Source organism: Drosophila ananassae, chromosome 2R (assembly GCF_017639315.1).
Source record: "Drosophila ananassae strain 14024-0371.13 chromosome 2R, ASM1763931v2, whole genome shotgun sequence".
Lineage (NCBI taxonomy): Eukaryota > Metazoa > Arthropoda > Insecta > Diptera > Drosophilidae > Drosophila > Drosophila ananassae.
Window position 1 is genome coordinate 8,043,688 of NC_057928.1, and position 16,477 is coordinate 8,060,164.

At 38.7% G+C, this 16,477-nt stretch overlaps 1 long non-coding RNA gene across 1 annotated transcript in view; it reads right to left on the bottom strand.

Moving 5' to 3' along the window:
- LOC26515448 overlaps positions 1–7,577 on the bottom strand; it is a 34,541-nt gene extending 26,964 nt beyond the window's left edge. Inside the window, exons 1-2 of the long non-coding RNA XR_006507003.1 lie at positions 5,384–7,577; positions 5,304–5,339 (exon numbers count right to left, since the gene is read on the bottom strand). This is a non-coding gene — a long non-coding RNA (uncharacterized LOC26515448). The remainder of the gene's footprint in view (positions 1–5,303; positions 5,340–5,383) is intronic.
- Between the last annotated feature and the right edge of the window lie 8,900 nt (positions 7,578–16,477).

A 16,477-nucleotide genomic window follows, 5' to 3' on the forward strand; every position in this document is an offset into this window, starting at 1 on the left:
GCGAACTCCTAACCCTAGCCCTGGCCTACCCTTTTAACCCCCGCACTTTTTTGTTGCGTGCTTTGTGGCGCTTTTTTCTTGACATTTCTTCCTCTTATTTATGAAAATTGAGTTATAATTGGTAGTGCATTAAGTCGTCCTGGCTGCTCCTTCAGCAACTTCCTGGTGCTGCCGTTGACGCATTTCTGCCTCAATAAATGCGCAAATTGAATTTATAGGCTGGTGAGTGCTTTCCAGCCTTAAAAGTGCCACTAAATCAAAATCATGTGTGGAGGAAGTGCATGCGGCAGCAAGGGTTAAGGCATGTGAGTGTGCTGAGTATGTTTTGCATACGGTTTCCGTACTATGACTTTTTTTGTTATACTCCTGCCATTTTGCGTATCCTTCCGTTTTAGTTTGTGCTTTTTTGCATTCCCTTTGCCGTTTCGCTAGGATGATTTTAACAGAGGAAGCGTGCGTTTCAGGTTCGCATATGGCGGTGTTTGAGGGGAAAGGATATCCTCTGTTCATGTGTAGAAATATTTTGACAGTTTCGCGGTTCGTTAGCGTTTTTTTATTAGGAATATTTCGGATGGGTGGGGCAGAACTTTTCAAAAGCAAAGACTAACGAATGAAATAACACAAATAGTTCAATATTTTTTGAATAAAATATGAAGAAATATTCAATTTTAACTCTCAGTTGCTTGTAACAATATTTTTTAAATTCGGAATGTTTTTTTTTTGTCTTTGAGATAATCCCAGTTTTTCAGAATTTCAAACTTCAAACACCACATTTTTTTGCTTCTGTCGACGCCACTAATTTTCCTGTTTAACCGGCTATTATCTAAGCTTAGCCCTTAAATGGCTCATCCCAGCTGTGAAAAAACTTTTCCTTTGACTGCCCACCCGACACTTTTACTCTTTTCCTCCCGAATTTTCTCCCCAAGCCCGCCACTTTCTTTTGTCCAGCCCTCAAGTACTTCTCCACTGTTGCTGACCACATGCTCAAATTCATGGGCACAAAAGGCCAACCCATTCAACCCCCCAGCTACCACCCACTTCCTTTGCCCAGCAGCACGCCTCTAAACCCTTTTTTTGGCTGTGGCCACTTTTATATTGTCCCGTTAGTGGTCATTCCTTGTTTTTTCGCTTTGGCGTTGACCCTTTTGGGAAGAAACCCTTTCTGGGCACATAATTTATATGATTTTTGCATTATTTTGGCATAATGTTCACATTAATGACACTCGAAATTATGTTGTTAATCGAAAGGGGGTTGGGAATCGGGGCCTGGAATATATTGGCAGACACATCGAGCACGACATTACTTTGGGTGCATTTGTTTTCAGCATCAAATTTATTGCCCCTTATTTTTCCTATTTTTGGTGGCTTTTTTATGTTGTTTTTGCGTTGCATTTTTATGGGACTTTTTTTTGGCAACATTAATTTTACCTCGAACATTGACAGACGTTTGACATTTTTATGGGTTCCACCGTCCCATTGGACGGGAGCGGGTTAAGCATTAGTAAAATTACTTGTAACCGGTGCACGATGTGTGTGGAATTAACGTCGCATGAAATTAAATGATATATGGGCAATCGGGGAGGTTTATCGCATTGGAATAAGGTTGAAATAAAAAAATATACATAGATGGCAGCAACCTATTTAGAATTATTATTCGCCCCAAGTCTTATCAATTAAATTTTGGAAGAAGGAATTCACTTAAATTGTGTCTCCACAAATCAAATGAAATCCCCAACCCACAGAATCGAAAAAAAGGTCCTTTCGCTTTTATAACTTTATTTACCCAAACGATAAGCGAAATAAATCTCCAAATGTCGGAGCTAGTCACACAAACATGTGTACATCTGTGACAGCTTGTCAGCCAACTGGAAATTGGCAGAAAGGAATATTCAAACAATAACAAACTGTACCTCAATTTAGGACATGAAAGTGGGCGGGGTGGCCGTCGAGGAGCAACAGTAAAAACTCGGCAAGATTTACCAAATATTGCACAATGATGGATCATAAATAACTTATGCTTGCCATGAAAAAAATCACTTACACAGGGAGAAACTAGGGTATTTAATCTTACATCCTTACAGAATTTATTTTTTGGTTTCAGCTATTTCTTTCTGTACGAAAATCTGGCCGGAGAGGAGGAGATATTTCGTCGCCGTAAGTGACGTAACACATAAGCCGGAGTCCCCACACCATCCAACACTTGGTCCTGGTCCCATTTCAGCCCTCCTGAACTGCCCCTGCCGTTAAGGACAAAAGGATGACCCTTGATGCCGTAAAAAAGCGAACTGGACAGCAAAGAGCGGACAATGGTCACTTGATGATGCGGGCGCGTTGTCCACTGTCCGTTTTATTTGCTGCCTTTTTACGGCAAATGAACGGAAGCGACTCGTAAAACTAGCGAATTGTGAATTATGTGTGCTGACATCTAGACCAAAATACACAGCGGCGACACAGTCGATAGTTGGCAATAAAAAAGCGACCGAGGAGGCGAAACGTGTGCCGATGGTCAGCTCAAATAGGAACTCGGTTCTGGGGACACCATGGGGGTCGCCTGTCATCGTCTATTGAACCCGTGTTCCAACCAATAAAAGAGGCATTAAAACACTGAAATACGGGGTGGGAAATGGGTTGGGCAGGGGAGGCTAAGGAGGCACTTCAGGGATCCCCTAAGTAGTTCGAAAACATTGTCGTAAATAAATTTTATTGTAAATTGTGTAATAAAATATCCTGCCCAAAAAGGTGTGGAGCTACTAAAAAAATAAGGTCAGAGCTTAAGCATGTAATAAGTGATTTTTGAAAAGGTTCCAAAAACTCTTGTTTTAAGTAAAAATTTTCCATTAAAGACAGAATAACCACAAAACCAGGAAAACTGAACTCGAGAAAGAAAATTTCCCAAAATTGTGCTTTTAAAAAGTTAGAGCCCGAAGGAAAAATTCAGTTAGGGAAACTACAGGAAGCAGACTCAAGGATAACCGACCAAAGGCATTCAATATGCACACGCCATAATCACATTAAACCGTAAACGATATGCAAATGGAATGAACTGACAAGGAAGCAGGCGAACTTCTTTTTCACAGGCTCAGGATCAAGGCAGGAGTTAATCAAAAATGCACACACACGACAAGAAAAAAACTGGGGAAAATAAGGGACAAGGTAAAAGCTAAAGAAAACTACAAGGAAAACTTTTAAAACCTGCGGCAGGAAGTGGCTTGTTGCTGAAGTTCTTTCTTTATTTTCCCTTTTTCAGGTAATCACGTCGTCACTTACAGTAGCAATTAAGCCAAAGGGACTAAGTGAACGCGGAAATTTTAATTCAATAACAGCCAAACGAGGCATTTCCTGGAAGTTTTCGCCGCTCTCCGCCCGTTTGTGGTCTGTTTTACTTAAAGTCAATTAAAATTGAAGTGGAAGCGAGTAAAGTCTCGTCCTTATCTGTCGAAACTTTGAGCTGGTTGGCGGCTCATGTGGAATCGCCACTTTCCTCCTTCGGTCAAAACTAATGCAATCAATGGCCATGTGAGTGTGTCTAGGGTGTCAAAAGTTTGGCTTTCCATTCACCCAGACTTTCAAGCTCTTGGCCATTTGGAGGCAGTGTAACTGAAAACTTGTCAAAGGGGCTTTCCAAGTGTCGGCTTAAGACATTAATGGTAAGGTGCAGGCCTTACGAGGGCAGATTAAAAGGTCTTCCTATAAAGAATTATATTTTCAAAAAATGTTAAGTATTGGATATAAAAAGTGGAAGCTCATTTATAATTATATGAAAATAATAAACCTATGAAATATTATTTCATGTCAACCTTGCAATCACCTCTCTCACTTGTAATCTATTTGAATTTCAAACCCGAAATAAACATTGCACTTCCATTTGCAATTTGCATTTGCCAAAGTTTGCCTCTTCTGGTTGCCATTTCAATTAAATTATCAAAACAAGAAACCATCCATAAAAGAACAATGGCGAAAGCCAAAGCCCAAACACCTAGCTCCGTTCCGCATCCAGTTTCGGGATCCAGAATCCTGGCACCCCGAAAAGCCACGCCAAGCCAAACACCTAAGTCATTTCATTGTCATTGGACCGGCATTGTTTCTCGAAGACTTAAGACTCGGCAACTTCATTATTCTTGTGGCCAGAATCCTCCAGCCCGATCCACAAAAATGACTTTTCAATGCGCCGGGAGTAATGAAACTGAACCAAACCCAAATCCTCCCAGACAATTTCATATGCAAATGACTAAAATGAATTTAATCAACAATTGTTTGTCTATCCACCTGACTTTCTCGCCGCACACTTGCCGATGCGATGCATTATTCTAATGAGATTCTGCTGGCGGCAGTTTTTTATGGGCCACAGATTGGGGAAGAGAGCCCTGGGTTGAAAGTAAACTGGACCCTTGGAAAACCTCAACGTTGTTGCAATCGCTGCAATTATTTTGATAACAACTTTTCGTATTAAATGGCGAGACATGAGACAGATAAAATAGGAAGAACGATTGTCCTTAACGGGATTATTACGCATACGACATGTCTAACAAGGAAAATGTTTTGGTTATAAAATAAAGTCTAAAACAAGAGATACTCTGTATAAAATAAAGGCAGTTAGGAGTATTTTGCTATTTTTGTGATACTCTGTATAAAATAAAGGCAGTTAGGAATATTTTGCTATACGGATTCAATACGAAACAAATCATAGCTATTTTGAGATTAACTATGTGTTTAAGGTTTAGCATTTTGCCATACTCATCTAAGACTCTGAAATACCCTGAGATACCCTCTAGGTTACATTCTAACCGGTCATTTGGCATATAACTTGAGTGTGTTGCATTTTTGACCGCAGTAAACGTAATTGTCTGTCCGTCGGTGGGCAGTCAATAAAAGCCAACGATTCTCGGGTCCCTTACAAGTGGCTAAATGTACTTCATCTACTTGAAAAGCCAGTGGCTTCTACTGTGTTTTTTTGGGGTTCAAATATAGTGTCTTCTCCTTGCATCTCTCATCGCCGTAGAACATTTTCCCAGCCACATGTTGCAGCAACAATGTAGCTTGCTGAAACCCCAACAAAGCTTTTTGTTTGATTTGCATATTTATAAAAAAAATGGCAATGGAGAAGGGGAGTTTGGATTTCATTTGGGAGTGGGAGTAGAAGAGCTGCTCATTTTGCTGTTCCTGCAAATGACCGGCAATTATATTGTTCTCGTTACTGCTTTTATACTCTGCCAAGAGAAATGTCAACTTTCCCATAAACCTAGTTCCAACTAGAGGAAATTTTATAGAATTTTACATAAGTATATATTTAATGAATAACTCACTAAATCAATCTTAGATCCATCTTTATAACATTTTACCTGCAAAATAAAATATTTAGTTTTTGAACAACGCTTATACTCACAAATAACAGAAAGAGTATTCAATTACTGACTGTGGAATTCTAAATTCAAATTGTGAGTGTGTGCTTGCCGCTGATAACAGTTGGATCCCCAGCCCACTTCCAGAGCCACTCCACTCCTCGGCTCAGTTCATTTCAGGTCCTGTCTCATGTCCATGTGCAATGTGTCGTGTCCAGCTTGTTATGCCCCTGACAGCTATCGTCATCCACATCGCATTCTTATTGACTCCCAGTGCCACTTTAGCTGCAGTTTCCAACCAGAATCGCCACCCACCCATTTGGAACACCTCTTTATATCTGGGGACTTTCAAAACGGAATGTGTTCCGGAGGGTGGAGTGCAACATTGTTCGGTGCTGGCTTTTTATTTCGAGTATTCGGCCATTTGTGTTGTGTTCGGTGCGGTTGGGCATGCAAAATTAAATTAAAACGCATTAACAGAGAGAGCAGTCGATGGGTACTTTGTAAGCTTAGGGAAATGTACTAGTTTCGAAGGAGGAGAGATATCCATTTAGATTTTTTCAAAGGATGAGTCAAGGAAGTTCATGGGAAACTTCAAATAAGATTCTATACCAGTTCTTTCAGCTTTAAAAAATGATTTCAATTCCTAAAGTGACATCATCAACAAAGCGACAAATTGATTTTCCACTACAAAAAAATGGACCACGAATCACACAAAAAATTCGGATAAAAATTTGAATAAAAAGAGCCCCGTGGCGGAATAAATGCAGTGAAGCCGAATCCGGCTACTAAATTACAAGGACAAACAAGAATTACACACTTCAGTCCACAAAAGGCAGCTGATACCGCCTGCAGTGGTCACCCAACTCCCAAATGGCAGGACCTCCAGAAAAGGAAACTAATATAAATAAAATTTCAATTACTCAACAATTAATTTTGTCTTGTGTGCAATCGGCGAAGCGTTAAAAGGCCACGCAGACAACAAGGCGGGTGGCAAGGAGCTGGATTAAAGAAAGGACATCCCGGCTTACTTCCTTGGGAACTACTCAGGCGTAAGTTGGAGCATTTGGAAAACATTTGAAAAAGTTTCCAAAGCACTGGGAAAATTTAATCCTAAAATAAGTAAAATATACAATTAAACATGACTTTTTTAGCTTATTTTTTGTGTAGTGTACTCCTTTGGAGAAGTGGCAGACTCAGACTTTTAATGGAGGTTAAAGAAAAGAATGGTAACCGTAGTTGGTTTTCAAGTTTTTAGTTGACTTAAGTCCTTTCGGCTTTTAATTGTTGGGGCACACAATTAGATGGAAACGTATTTGTTTCTTGCTGATTATGAAGCGTTAAGCAAAACTGTCAACGTGCCACCCGAAGAACGCAATTTATTGAGAAAGTTTCGTGAGCACCTCCTCTCCTTCTCCAAAAGGTCTCCCCATTTTTGCAAGGAGCTTATCTCATGGAGCTTCGTCACTCAAGTGAAACGAGCTGCCAAGAAGTTGATCTAAAGAGGAAGATAGTGTCTGGCTTATAAGGACGAGAGGACAACCCCAACTTCGAGATGTCACGCACAAAGGAGTCTGCCTGCAAATTAGCAGAAAAATCTGTTATCCTTTCGTTTGGCTTGCGCTTGCGGGCGTGTTAATGATTTTTTCTCTCCGTCGTCTCCAGGAGAAGTTTCCTTCCTCAAGGCAAAAGTTTTTCGTGTTCGTTTCTGTTGCCGGTTATATCCTTACAAATGAAGTGACAGAGCATATTTAAAATTAAACAATTTAATCCACCGAGACGGAGCCCAGGCTTCTCCGTCTTCACGTGAAGTGAAATGTTGACACTGCCGCCGGAGTTTTGTCTCCAGGAATACATGTGCTAATTAGCAAACACACAGTCGCAGAGCGCCCGCCAGGATTCCTTATCCTCGTCCTGCCGCCTGCGTGTTGCTAAACAAATAAGTTTGTCCTGTCTCCGTCTTATCGTCTCGGGCCCATTGTCATTTTCCGAGTGGTTGATTGGCACGTAATTTAGCCGAGATCTCTCTGCGGCTTGTTTGTTGTCCTTCCTTGGGCAATTGAGCTTACTGGGGAGCTGGAGTGTGGCACTATCTTGGGTCTATAATTGGGAAATTCCAAATAGGATTATTCTTTTTCAAATGAGAACTTTGGATTTGGTTAAATTAAATATGTTTTCGGCTAATTTAAACTTGTCAAGAATAGGAGTTTCTTACCAATGACACAAAAAAGTTATAAAAAAAAACACGTTTTTATTTTAATCGTCAATTTTAAAAAATTTAAGCTTATCGATAAGCACAAAGTTACCATCTCAAGATACGGTATATACAGTAGCTTGTATAAATTAGTATGGTGCATTTGTGGTATTTGATTTCACCGTCAAAATAACCTAAAAATATTTATAAAGAAGTTAGTTGTTTATTTTGAACATTTTTGAAAGAGTTAGTTATATAGGATGATTTAAATCTTTCAGTAAATACTTGAACTAAAATATATATGAAATGCAAAAACTGATTGCCCTCATAAAACTGTTTACTAAACGCTGCCTTAAATTCTTGCCTTTTCAATAAAACAAAAAAACAAACATATGCAGGCAAATAGAAAATATGTAATCGAATCTGGTTCAAATCGTTTCATTTCCGGTTCGTTTCGAATCAAAGATAAATCGTATATGTTTAGTTCAGTGGTGGGCAAAACGCACACATTTATAACATTTGATTGTGTGCGTAAGCAGCGAAAAACAAAGAGAGCAACCCATTCACTGAGCGAAAAACTTTGTGTACTAATTCGTTCATCGGTAATTTTGTAAATATTGCACAAAATAAGGTACTTTTTGTATTTTTCAGACTTGTATAATGAATTTACACAATTATAATAATAAAATATGAAAATATAATACAAAAATAAAAGAAAAAATACGAACTATAATAAAATTAATAAAGATAATAAAAAAAAATAATAATAGGAATATAAAAGAAAATATAAAACGAATAATAAAAAATTAAAATAAAAAAAAAAAAAATAATAAAAATTATTTTATTATTTCATCAATATTAATTTTACCAGAAAACTCTTTTATACGCAAAAGGTCCCCGATATGGAGCATTGCGCTTCCCCATCCATATTTTCTATAAAGAAAAATTTTTCTTCCCAAATTTCAAGAAACATTTTTCTCAGTGATTTTTTTGTCGCAATGGTCGTGCTCCAGTGAGGTCCGATCATCGAATAAATTCATTTTCATTGGTAGAACAGAATATTTTTGGCGCTCAAATGAAATGAAATGAGAGAAAAATGCCAACTTTGGCCCTCTCACGAAAGCTAATGAGAGTGCTTCGGAGAGGAGCGAGCTCGCTCATACTGTGCGTGTGCCGGCAGCGCTGCAGCAGAATTTTTGGCCCTATGCTCGCGAGTTATGGGAAATGAGAGTTTGCCCACCACTGGTTTAGTTTAATGAGGGTCCGAACGTCAAAGCTCTATAATTTCGATAACTAAATCGTTTTCCTATTACCATCACGAGGACGACATTTTCTTTTTCGTTGGAACTTTTCCCAGAACGAACGTCTGTAAATTCGTAAAGCTTTTCTACATACATTTTTGGAAATTTAATTCACACAAATTCAAGATTAAACAAAAGAAAAAGCATTGATCACATCGCTTTTCCGCTGGACTGAACGTGGCAAAAAATCATAAGATAAGTATTGTCGAAAATTAGTAAAGCTAACCGTATTGTTTTTGATATTCTGACACCACTTTGATGCCAGCGGTTCTGGTTAATTCTAATAAACACATGTCAACGAACAGAACATTTCCAAAAATTTAGCCGAGTATCTGTCAAATAGCACAAAAGACGAATTTTAATTATATTGGCATTACAATAATCATGTCTAATGGGCTGCTGATAAATTCCTTTTTGATAATTGCAAGCCCACCCGCCGCAAATAAATCTATAAAATATTTCAAAAATAATCAAGCAAAAAGCAATGAAAAGCCGCAGCCATGTTGATTACAAACCTTCGACACGAGGCGAGCACAAAACCCCAATGGCAGCCCCAATATCAATGACCAGAACAAATAACCGCAATGTAACACATTTTCCCCGCACATTTTGTTCCCGTTGGTGGGGGCCATCGCCAGCCCGGCCAGTTTTCCGCTTTGGCAGCAATTGTTTGCCAAAAACATTTAAACCTTTATTTGAAAATTACACATAAACATATTGCAACATATTGGACTGATGTGGCCAGGCCATATTTTCGGGGGTAAGGCTTGGGAGGCTTCGGTTCCCTACTGAGAACCGCAACTGGCCAGTGAAAAGTTATGACCTACCTCAAAGTATCCATGGGTATAGCTACTTTACTATGAAATTTGATACTATATATTACGTTTTTACTGATCTTTAAGTATAATTTTATATTTAGGTTATAATTTAAAACCTTTTTAAACTAATTTATTTAACTTTAATTTATTAATTTTAAGTTTAATCAACCCATTCATACTTACACTTCACTAATTATGAAATAGAAAAGGTATTAAACAAGTTCAATTTCAACCCAGAAAAGCTCATTCAGTTCCTGTCGATTTTATTTTTGCTGGAATTGCGGAGCACATATTTGCCGATGCATTTTGGAAACATCATTAAGTCGAAAATTGTTGTGTGGAGTGCAACGGCCTATGAAGAGATGGCCTTTCTTCTTTCTGCCCCCCATCGCGGATTGTACGATGAATGGACGATGCCAATGAATTTTCATGAATGCAGTCAAGTCTATAAAAATTAATGCATTGCAGTTGGTTGCAGTCGCTGTTTGTCCGCACTTCAGGCGGCGCCTGCATTTTAAATATGAGTTAAAAAGCCTGGAAAATGCTTTCCACATCCCGTCAACACAAAAAAAGGGCCAGGACGAATGAGAAAGAGTTCGACCTTATCAAATGGTCATTTCTGTTTGCATTTAATTAAAAATCAACCCAAAAGTAAAGCACAGAGCCACGTGTCCTGGTCGGCAGGCGCGATAAATCACGCTAAAACAGAACACAAAGTGCCCGAGTAATTTATCATTGTCATCAGGATGTTGCAGGACCCAAAGGGGTGACAGAATCTGTAGCTGGACAGAAATCGAAAGGATTAACACTTTAAATTGCCTAGTTAAACAAAAAAGGATAATGTACAGGATGTTTAATTGGGAATTTCTCACCAAATGTTTGCCTTATAGCCCAAAGACTTTCCCCACGTTTTCCATTTAATTGCCGAAATCCAAACTGGACACAGACGGAGCACAAAGCTTTGTATTTACATAGCTCCGTGGGAATGGTATGTTCTTGGGAACACTGAGCAAAATTGTACTAGTATCTTCATAGAATCTTTAAAGTAATTAAGAAATTATTTAAAGAACCTTATTGTGGATTGTTTCAACATAATCAGGAGTTTTTATAGCTTTAGGTTTTAAAATGATATCTGTATTATTACCAGTATTTGTAATAAGGCTTGTGGTTGGGGCAAAGTTCACTAAATTGCATTTCGTCACGCAATTAGTGGTTCATTTACTGCCTGACTGAGCCTCCTTGCAAGATCCTTCGGTGCTGTTTGCTCAAAGCTCCTCCGCCCTTCTATTTGCTTTGAGTTCGTACGTGTGTACGGGAATGTGTGATGTTGGCCAAAACTTAATTTCATCTTATTACGATGCAGAAATTTTGCAATTTCCGCAAAGGTCCATTCCTAAGCCTGGTCAATTGCGTCTTGGTCCTGGCGTTGTCTTGCAACGGAAATGGAAAATGTTTGTGGCCATGACTTTGGTTTATTAGTTTATCGGCCAGTCCATCCATTTGGTTACATCAATTACGTTTGTTGGACCACAAAATTCAGCTGGAATTGGGGAAAAAGTTTAAAATGTCAGTCGGGAAGGATTAAAATGAAAGAAGACGATTTTTCTATGTTGACGTGTGTGTTCTGGAAAGAAGATTTAGGAAATAAATTTTGTGATTCTTTAAAAACTGCCAATGAATTTATTTGACAATTTAATGCCTTAGAAATTTGTCCTTCCGTTTTTTATAGGCAGTTTTTGCCATTTTATGTGCCATAAATTATTTTCTTTAAAATCTTTATTTTAAATTCTTTAAAAATTTTCTTTAAAAGACCTTCTGCCAACAAATTCCCCTTAATTTCTTAGCTTCTGACCAGTAAGGAAATATTTTACGACTAACATGCAATTTTCCATTGAGTAATGCCTAATTTTGTTTTTTTTTTTTTATATTTTATTGCAAAAATGTTGATGCGGCCATTGAGGAAGACCATCCTAAGCAGCCTCTCCCTCTTCCCAACTACTTCTTTGGTCCTTTAAATTTTTTATGACCACAAACCAGAGTCAAAACAGAGCAAAACAACGGGGACGGAAACATTAAAAAAGCTAATTTAATTAAAAGAAAATGCAATGAAAAATGCCATTGGGACAGGACTGGTGAAAAAGGACTGCATTGTCCTGTGCGTGCTGCCTGGCAATTTAGCCGATTTTTTACGACACAACCGAACTGAACCGAGTTGAACTGCAGGAAAAAGTGCAACGGAGACGATGACGAGAAGCAGAATTCTCCTTGGCGCGATTTTATGCACATTTATCATAATTTCACACGCAGCCAGGATCCTGAGGACGAGAATGGGATGGGTTCGGCTTTGGTTTCGGTTGCACACATAAAAAATAATCGCTGGGCTGACGGGGGGTTTTTAGGGCAGCTCTGAAGGGGCGTGGAAATTGCATTTTGCCTTTTACGAGCAATGACATTTATGACAGTTTCCTAAGAATGTTGCCGAGGAAAATGAAACGAAGAAATGGGAAAACAGTAACAATGATAACCCATTAGAACTATTCGTAAACACACCTTTTCCTCGACACTCCAACCCCTTTCCCTCCTTTAGTCGAGGTGTGCAGTAAACTCCTGCTGAGACGTATGCAGATCCTTTATCCTTTCCTCCACACGTCAACATCACAAAGTTTCAGTCGCGTTATTAATATTAATACTGCAAAAAAAGGTAACAATTTAATAGGGAAACTATTTGCACATATCCTTCTTTTCTTTGCATGGGACCGGTCGATTATATCCTATACTGGTTATGGTACGATGGTTATATCTTCGGCATTAATTATCAGATTCTTAAGCGGAATACCTTAAACGATTCGTTGATCGATTCCCCATCAATCTGGAAACAAAATATTTTTTAAATTTTTTGTAAAATTTTCTGGGGGATCCCCTTTTAAAATTGACAATAAGGCCACCATCGATGGCTTTATTGCCAATAGTCATCTGAATCGTGAGCGGAATACCTTAAAATAATTGTAGATTGATTCTCCATCATTCAGCATCGAAATATAGGAACACAATATTATATTTGAAAATGTTGGAAAAAAATCATTGCCCAAAGGTTGGCTGGATGTCCTTGCAAAAATGTAAACAGCCACATAACTGCAAGGGTATATCAACTTTGGCTCTGCCTGTAGTCGGTTTTCCTTTCTTTATTTTGGGATAGGTACTATCTGAGAAACGATTTCCGGGATTTGGAGTGTTTGCTGTTGTTCCTGTTCCTGTTGTTGCTGTAGCCTGTGGCAGCTGTTTTTCCTGGATTTCCTTTTTTCTGGGCTCATAATTCTACTTGTGACAAATCAACGCCCTCTTGTAGTTGACTTCCTGCTGCTTATGTGTAGTTCTTTGCCGCTGCTCTTGGAGAGTCCTTGACGCTCTGTAGTCCTTGCTATTACTGTTATCAAAAGTAATTTCGCTTTTTTATTTCCTTCGACTATTGCCTGCGATTTCCGCTCGTCAATAATTTCGTCTCATTTCATTCTTTGTCATAAAAATGGTCAACGTTCCCCAGAAACAGAAATGTGGCAAGTTGTTGTTGCTGAAGCATTTGATGCATGCAATATGCAGAAAGTTTCCTATTTCAATAAAAAGCAAGGAACGACGTCGAATTGTGGATATAAATCTATAAAAATCTCAGCATTTAATATCGTAAAAAAATGCCATCCCTTAGGTTTTTCTAGGATTGGGAAAATAAAGTTTCTTCATCTTCCTTGGTTTGGTTTTAGTTGCTTTATTCCGGCGGCAACATCTGGCGGCATTGCAACATTGTCACAGGTCTTCAAGTTCACCAAACAGGAAAGAGATCTTAAAGAAAATCTAGCATCCTTTTTACAATCTAGAAAGTTTAAACAATGTGTTTAATTAGCGCCAACATAAAACACAATACTGGCTACCTTGAATATCTCCCGATTTAAAGATAGTTTTCGTAACAAAGAGGACTCTCAAGAAAATGAAGGTGAAATGAGGAAAATGCCACATCCTTTTGGGGTTGGTGGTTCAGGGGATACCGGAGACAGGCAAATAAAGGTGACAATCAAACCGCAGATTTTATTAGCTGACATATTTATGAATATTATTAACATTTCGTTTGGCAAACATTAATGCGAACAAAAAGCGGCGGTCGTGAATGCGAACAGGAAAATGCGCAAAAATGGAAATGCTTTTGCAATGGCCAGGATCCTGTATTCCGGATCCCGATCCTGAATGCGAATTTCCAAGGGTGCGCGCCTCTGTGGCTCATTAATTTTTATACGCGGTGCGTGTGTGTTGCATTGCAATAAAAACATATTTTATTAGTCGACGAAAAAGGCTGCCCCAGAGACAGGACAGAGCAGAGCCTGCTGGATTCTCGGAGCCACCACCGGCCGACCAACTCTGACGACTGCCTGTCAGCATAAATTCATTATTTATGATGCAATCAATGAAGCTGCCGAGCGTATGTCAAACCCATCAAACTCATCAGTTCGCAAAGGAATCATCATCTCAGCCATTTGCGGAGCTGATCTGCGTCTGCCACAGAACGGAAGTTTGTTTATTTTATAGTTTCTGACGCCCGTCGTTAGCCTTTTGAAGGCGCGAAAATTTTTCCACACTTCCCATGTCCTGGGATAAGGGTATTTTGATTCTATTTAGGACTTTGTCGCAGAAATCTTAGGCCATACTTACGTGCGTAAGTTGTGGCGAAAATTTGGAGCAATATCTCACTTTAGAAGCAATGTTTAAAAATACCTTCAGTAAGGATGTTTTTAAATATTTCATATATATACTTTACCATTTTGAAAATATCCTGTATTTTCTTTCATTTCAAAAAGGGTACTCTTATATTCGTATATCCAAATCCATGAACAATTTGCGACACGACGGGTTGTCCTTTTTGACAGTTATGTGTCTCCGATTCTTTTGGCAAATTTGAATGCATTTATGCATCCATTTCGGGGGGATGGGTGGGATTTGTTTGGATAGAGGGTGGGCCCGGCATTACCATAACTCATTCTGACTTTCGGATAATTTGCCTTTTGAGAACTATTAGCTCGTAATCTCGGGTTCAAGCTGCACACAGAAAAACTAATTAAAATGTTCGCTTAGCTTGATGAATAGTCTGGGACTTCCTATATACGAATGGATATCCTGATAGGGAATCCACCCCGTAATTAATGGCAATCGGTCGATTCAAGTGTGTTCCATCATCATCAACATCATCTTGCGTGATTTGCTCCACCGCCGTGAAGGGAAAGTTTCCTTGAACGCACATCCTGACGGTGAAAAGCGGTCACGCATCGCCTTCTTGTCATAATTTTCTTATTTCGTTTTTCGGATAAATTTCCTATTAAATATTCATGCGAATCTGGAGGACGTCAGTTCGGGTCTTCCTCTTAATGACATTTCAATAATTAATGTATTTTCCTTGCTTTTTTTGCCTCCCGTTTCGTTTCCTGGCTCGTGTGCGTGTCCTTTCGTCTGGACTTTTTGACTCTGACTAGATATCATCAATCAAAGTATATTTTTAAATGTTTCGGTTTTTTCTGGAGCTGCTCCTGTCGCGGCTTATAAATGATGTTTTTGTTAAGGACTTTTCCCTATTTTGATTACGTTTTTGGTGGAGTTTCTTTTTTGTTACTTTTGATACTTTTTCCAGAGGTTACATTTTGATAATTTCGGGCATCTAATCCAATTTCCTCTTATAAAATTTTCCTCCATTTGCACAACTGTCATAATAGCCAAGGTGGAGTTTTCCAATTGATTGCACGACGTCCACACGCACACGCCTTTGGCTAATCCTTGGTCCTTCGTAATTCCATAATCAGAACATTTCTACTTTGCTGCACATTCAGTCTCTGGCTTAATGAAATTTGGCCGCCATTAGTTGTTGACTGATTCGATTTGGTTGCGTTTTTTTCCTCAGATCGACCTGCCAAAAAAAAAGGCAAACCCAAAGAACCCCGAACAAGAACCCCAAAAATAAAATATTTTGGGATTCTAGAGGCAGAAACACTTTCAAAAGTAAGGCATGTTGGCAAATGTGAAGAGTTGGCTTCAAAGAAAATTTTTTCATAATAAAACTGCCAACAAATAAAATAAAATAAAACATTTTTCGCGGTATGTATGTGGATACCTTTATTTAAAAATTAATCTCATGGAATCAATTTTAAAGAACCCTCGAAAAGGGCAAATCAAATTCTACTCAATCCAGAATTTCATTTCTTTTGTCTGCAGATTGCCTTTCGATCCTTCTTTGTCTTCATTTAATTCTGAAGGAGCATCCGGAGATCGTCCCCACTTTATTGTTTTTATTTGTACCTTTCTGCCTGAAGCCAGTGCCAGTCTAGGCATTTTAAAATAATTCGCTTAAAAAGAACAGACAAAAAATTTTGCCAAAATGTCCGACAATTATGTGGAAGGTTAGCCAACAAACCCAGCAGATAAAGATCAGCCAAGGTTAGGGTCCAAACAAAAAAAAAAAGGGATACCTCTGCTGACCGAAAATAGTTCTTGGAAATTTATGGATAAAGTTTTGTTTTGATTTGAGTTCACTTAACTCTTAACCCTCCCGACGCTCTCCAATATTAGAAACACTTTCCGAACTAATTAACAACTGGGAGTGAAGGAGTTCTGGAAGAATTTCCTGCCAGGGATTAAATGTTTTCTGTCTGTGCTTTTTATTACAACTGCTTTCGCTTACAAATCGCTCGACATTTGGCGCAGCTTCAACATAATCATAAACTTGTGTTAATTATTTTTCATATGCCAATTCCGCTCCTCCTGGCCAAAACTTTTATCTGTTTAGCGTTAATTAGT